Source organism: Marmota marmota, unplaced genomic scaffold, assembly GCF_001458135.2.
Source record: "Marmota marmota marmota unplaced genomic scaffold, marMar, whole genome shotgun sequence".
Lineage (NCBI taxonomy): Eukaryota > Metazoa > Chordata > Mammalia > Rodentia > Sciuridae > Marmota > Marmota marmota.
Window position 1 is genome coordinate 66,445,596 of NW_026000174.1, and position 5,918 is coordinate 66,451,513.

Consider the following 5,918-nt stretch of genomic DNA (forward strand, 5'->3'; position numbering starts at 1 on the left):
CCCGGCTCCTCCCTCCCCGCCCGCCTCAGCGGCGCCCGGGCCTGGGCACCTGGGCCTGCAGGTGAGGGGCTGGGGGTGAGCCCGCCCAACCTGGCCCCGGAGCGGGCTCAGTACCCCCGGATCTGGAGAGGGGGACCCGGGCTTAGCACATCCTTGCTCATCACCCTGGAGCCCCCCGTGGGGCAGGTGGAGACTGGGGGAGGGTTCCAGAAGACGATGTCTCTTTCTTCCCCAGAACTCTGGGAGGGGACCTGGGCTCAGAAGCCCAGTCCTGATTCCCATCCCCTCCTGGGGCTCGGTCTTGAGTGGTTTCTGCTGCCCTGCAGAGGTGGGGGGCTGGGGAGGCTGGGGGAGGCCCAGGAGGTGCCTGAGTCCCAGCGCAGGTGAGGGGAGAGGGCCCTCTCTCTGCAGCCCCCGGCCGGGCTGGCTGAGCTGGGCCCTTGGACCCTGGCATGAGGCCTAGAGAGCCCCAGGGTCCTGGGGAGACTGAGGCAGTAGCCATCTTGGACAGGGACAGGGACAGGATGGAGAGGGAGGAGGTGAGGACCCTAGAGGCTCTGGGTCCCTGAAGAGCCCCCCCAGCCCCTGGCCTCACCCTCCCCTTCCCTCTGGCCCTCAGGGGGAGCTCCCGATCTTGGGCTGACCCCCCCCCCACAGCCCACCTCTCACTCCCTCTCCCCGGCCCTTGGCCCTTGCTGTCCAGCTCCCATGCTGTCCCTCTCGTGGCTGGCCTTCGAGGCAGAATCCACATTTCCTCCTGTGGAGGGTGTGTGAACCGGTGCACACTGGCCAGTCAAGAAAGCCGAGGTCTCCACAGAAGCAAGTCCTCTCCTGGGGATAATGGCTGGGCATCTGGAAGGCATGGGGACAGGTGTGGGGACAGGGGAGGTGGTATCACTGGTGGGAAGAAGAGGAGGCTCACAGGGGGAAGGAGGGGCCCATGAGAAAGGCTCGGAACCCACAGCCTCAGTCCTGCCGCCTGGAACCTCCTTCAGGTGGCAAGGTCCTGCCTGTCTGTCACTCTCTGGAGGTTTCTCCCCACCATCCAGTGGCACCTGTTGGTCTTGGTCTCTACCCCCCACAAGCCGAGACCCCACCCTGCCCTCTCCCCAGGAGCTGTAAAGGGGTCTGGCCTCTCTCTGAGACCCTGGAACCATCATTCTGGGGGAGTTCCCAATTTTAGGAGTCATGGCTGGCCTTCGGACAGCTCTGTCACAGTGACTTGCCTCAGTGTTACAGTCATTCACTCAGTAATGCTGGGCTATGCTCTCCCCACGCACAGGGCTCTGTGGCAGGTGCTGGGGACACAGAGGGACCAAAACAGATCCTGGCTGTGACTTCCCAGTGCTGGAGGTCAGGTGGAAGAGACAGGCACTAACCAGACACACATCTGGGGTACAGACCCCCCGTCCTAAGTCACGTGCTGTTTTACATCTGTCCCAGGAGGAAGCCACCCCCTGTGAAATCATCAGCCATGCCCTGATTCCAGAGAGGGGCAAGTGGCGTCCAGTGGCTGAAAAATGGAGTCCCACGAGTCATGGGAAGTCACAAATGAACTAAGAGCCACCATCGAGAAGCAGGGAGCAGAGAGAACAAGCTGAGGGCGTGGTGTGGGTGTTTGTCCTCCCAAATCCATGTTGGAATTTCATCCCCAAAGTCATATGTTGATGGCTTGGAGGGAGGTTTTGGGCAGGTAATTAGGATCAGATGAGGTCATGAGGGTGGGACCCCCATGATGGCATTAGTGCCTCCTGCCTGTCTTCCTAGCCAGGTGGCACACATCTGGAATCCCAGGGACTTGGGAGGCTGAGGCAGGAGGATTGCAAGTTCAAAGCCAGCCTGGGCAACTTAGGGAGAACTTCAGTAACTTAGACTCTGTCTTAAAATAAAAAATAAATAATAAATAAAAAAGACTGGGATGTAGCTCAGTGGTAGAGCACTTGCCTAGCATGGGGGAGGCCCTGGGTTCAGTCCCCAGTTTCTCTCTCTGTCTCAGCCTGTCCATCTCCCCCTGCCCCATGAAGAAGGCTCCTCAAAGATGGCCCCTACTGGATGCAGTCCCTCAACCTTGGGTCTCCAGAACCAAAAGCTGAATAAACTTCTAGTCTTTATAAATTATCTAGTCTGTGGCATTCAGTTATAGAAAAGAAAACGGACAAAGACAGAGACGCAATCAGAATGGTGGGATAAAGGGAGGTTCTTGGAAGACAGGATGACTGAGCTTTGGTCTAGGGGAGAACAGGAGTCGGTTAGGGGTGGAAAAGCATGGAGCAGTGGGACCTGGTGTCGGGAGCAGGAGGGGCTCAGAGGTATGGGAAGGAGTGTTGAGGCGGGGACTGGACCTAGCTTGTGGGGTGCTCCTACTCTGGCCTGCAGCTTCCCCAGGCCAGCGGCCAGTCTGATCCTCCCTTGGGAGCAGCCAGTCTGATCCACCCTGCTCCCAGTGCCTTCTCTGGGGGGTAGGTGACCTCATCACACTGGCCTTATTTCTTCTGTGCCTGTTCCTTTGAGCACAGGGTCTGAGAGCTTCCTCCTGGACTGGAGGCCTGGGTCCCTGACTGTCCCTGAAACTGCTCTGGGCCCAGCCTGCCACTCCTTAGAGGAGAACCAGTGTTCTCAGGGAGGAGCCCTGGCCCCCTGCCATGTCCATGGGACAGCTTAGTGCAGGCTGGTGTGGGGGGGGGGCGGTGGAGTTGGAAGCTGGGTCCCAAAAGCACCTGGAAGTTTCCGCTGAGGGCCGAGGTGCACAGAGAGCCCCCACGGGGCCGTGCTCGTGGATTCATATAAACATCCCAGGTCTCACCTCGCAGCCAAGGACTGGTGAATCCAAGACTGAGACCCCCAAAACAGGAACAGGAAGTCTCTTCAGAGGCCCTCTGGCTCTAGGTGGGGGCTGGGAGTCCTCCCCCTGCCCCAGGAGATGGCGCCACCGTGGGTGGGTGAGCATTGCTGTCTGTCTTGGTGTGGACCCTGACCTCTGCCCCAGGATGGCCTCGTGCCTGGGTGCCTGGATGCCCAGAACAGAGCCTGCCGGGAAGGGTTCCTGCTGACCATCCAATGGGGAGGTCCTGTCCCTCTGTTGAGCCTGGTCACCTGCTTTTCCCGGCCCAGAACAGGCTCAAGCAAGACCTAGAACAGCACGGCCGCGGTGGACAGCCGTCTAAGAGTGGCGAGTTGGGTTGCCACAGCGCTTCACAGTGTACGGAGCACTTTCCTTGGGACCTCACCTGGGTCTTAGGACCTAGCCTGTCACCCCAGGCCTTGGAGTTCTGGGATGGCCACATTAGTGTAAGAAACAGGTGCAGGGAGGCTGGGGGAGTGCCCCGGGCAGCAGCTGGGAGGGGGTAGGACAGCAGAGCCCAGAGGTGAGAGGGTGGCTGGGGAGGCAGGCACAGAGACTGCTGGCAGGACCAGGGTGACCTTGGCTGGCCAGTGGAGGGCCCCCTCACGGGGATGCTGGACACTGCCTGGGTTACGGCCACCCTGGGAGTTGGGGAGCTCGGGCTTGGCAAGCTCAAGGTTGAAGCCACAAATTGTGGTTGGGTGACTTACACTGGCCTCATTGCTGAAAGCGTCCCCACAGGTGCCCAGCTTGCAGGACTAGCTGTGTCCTCCCCGGCCAGGGCAACCCTGCCTTCTCCACTGACCATCACTCATGGAGCCCACGCACCTGAGTGCCATCTTCTCCATCTCAGCAGACTGTCCCACTCCTGGGACTACCCTCCCTCTCCGGTACTGCTCCTCTGCAGGCTGCCAAGGCCCTTCCCACCTGGCCCAGCTGACCTCACCCCTCCGCCTCCCATCCCCCAGCCCCATCAAGAAGAGCTGATCAACGCCGGGGCCTTTCCTTCTCTTGGCCCTGACCCTCTAATACCTAGGTCAAGAGCCAAAATCCCGGGCAGCTGTCCCGGATGTCCCACCTGACTCGGGCCCTGTGTCTGGGGTCACCTGGTAATCCTGTCTCAGCAAGATCCTCTACGCTGTGCCTGTCTAGGTGCCTAGCACTCTGGAATTCCAGCTTTGCCAGGGCGAGGTCCAGCAGGTCCGGATTCAGCCTTGGTCCCTGGTGCCCTGACCAACACCCAGCACATCGTGGACTTCCGTCAATCTTCCCTGCACCATGTGCGGCCCGCAGGTATGGCTGGGCGGGCTGTGGTACATCAGCGGGTGGAATATCACACAGCTATTAAAACCACAATTATGAAGATGATATTTTGATATCTAAGTGCAACGCGTCAAATAGAGCTGTATCCAAACCATCCGCTCCACCTGGAGGCTCGGAGAGCCTGCTCCGTGCTGGCCCCGGGCTGCGCGTGTCAGGGATGGAAAGGGGTTCAGTTTAGAAGAGGAGGAAGACACGCACATAAATCTGGAGCCACACACTAAGGGACGCGATGGAGGAATGGCAGAGCCCCGGGGCCCCTCGTCCATCTGGGGGCCTGGGCAGGCAGAACGGAAACCACTGCTCTGGAAAAATTATAGCCGTCCCTGCGTGGACCAGCCTGCAAGGGAGCAGAGGCACAGAGACTGTTGACGCCACAGGGCGGTGGCATTGTGGGTGATTTTTCCTTCCTTTATTGTTGGTATAATGCTGTTTGGGCAATAAATAAAAATTGGGAGAAAAAAATAGCTGTTTGGTGAATTGAGCAGAAAAGCAGGAGAAGGAAGAAAGGGAATTAGGGGGCAGGGAGTGGGGAGGGAGGAGTGGAGAAGAAAGGCAGGAAGGGAAAGGCGCTGCTCACAGCAGGTCAGAGGTGGCAGCCCTGGGCAAGGCCCCAGACTGCTCTCAGGTTGGGGGCAAGAGGGAAGGACAGGAAAGCACAGGAGGAGGGAGAAAGAGGGGCTGGTGTCCCTGTCGGTGACCTTTTCCCAGGGGGACCCTGAAGGATGTACAGTGCAGGGGTGACTAGGCCCCTGGAACATCTGCACAGGTCTGGAGTTGGGACAATGGGGTGGGAGGTGTGGGAACAGGTTCAGAAAGGGGTCTCAGCCAGATTGTGGGGATCCTGAGGGTAGTCCTGGGAGCAGTGGGGCCTGGGGCCCTGGTGGTGGTGGGGTTCTGGGCAGAGGTACAGACTCAGGGGAGTGAATAGGTAGGAACAAGTGAGCTCTGCGACACAGTGACAAGGTCCTACCTGGGCAGGTGAGGCTGGGTGGACTGGAGAGCTCCTTAGTGTCCCAGAGAATGTCAAAGAGGGTGGGGACAGACTTTCTAGGCTAACCACCTCCTCCCATCACCCAGACCCCACACAGTGGAAGTAGACTTTTCTGAAACGCAGGCAGAGGCTCAGCCACCTTCCCATTCAAGGTCTCCCCAACCCTCATAAAAACCTTTGCAAACAGGCCCTGAATGCTCCCATTTCACAGTCAGGACACTGAGGTTGGAGAGGTTAATCAACTTGCCCAAGGTCACAGTCAGCTGGTGCAGGAAGGAATGGGCCTGGCATCTGACCCAGGCTGCCCACTTTGCCAGCTGGGTGGGGCACTTCTCAGAGAGAACCCAGGGGTTCAGAGCACACGCAGGAAGGGGGAGCAGCAGGTGAGGGGGTTTGAGTGGGGAAGGGGAAGCAAACAGGGAGGAAGGGGTTACCTTGGCAGCAGAGTAGGCGGTGGGTACCTGTTTGTGAATGAATGCATGGGTGGACAGATGGATGAATGAATGAATGGATGAATGAGTGGCTGCAGAGGAGGGGTGCGGGGGGAGGCGGCGCGAGAACGGGAGAGAGAACCCCTCCTCTCCCCTGCCCCCCCCTGCGCTGGAGGCTGGCTTTGGGCGCTTCCCTCCCCCCACTCCCTAGGGGGGCCTGCTTCCCATCCTGCCCTCCCCCCGGTCATTTTAGCGGAGGGTAGGAGGAGGGAGACGCGGAGGCCGCTTCTCTCCGGCAGGGCCAGAGTCCCCGCGCGGCGGCGCAGCCTCC

At 59.6% G+C, this 5,918-nt stretch overlaps 2 protein-coding genes across 9 annotated transcripts in view; one reads left to right on the plus strand and one right to left on the minus strand.

Moving 5' to 3' along the window:
- Positions 1–5,918, minus strand: part of Macrod1 (mono-ADP ribosylhydrolase 1) — a 142,925-nt gene that overhangs the window by 25,027 nt on the left and 111,980 nt on the right. The window lies entirely within an intron of this gene.
- The window catches only part of Flrt1 (fibronectin leucine rich transmembrane protein 1), an 83,978-nt gene continuing 80,987 nt past the window's right edge, over positions 2,928–5,918 (plus strand). For 3 of the 4 annotated variants that reach the window (XR_007342477.1, XR_007342478.1, XM_048789059.1), the window contains exons 1-2: positions 2,928–3,288; positions 3,995–4,135. The gene's annotated coding sequence lies outside the window, so the exon portion shown is untranslated. Of the gene's footprint in view, positions 3,289–3,338; positions 4,136–5,918 lie in introns of those variants that run through there. The other variant, XM_048789060.1, reaches the window with a different exon arrangement.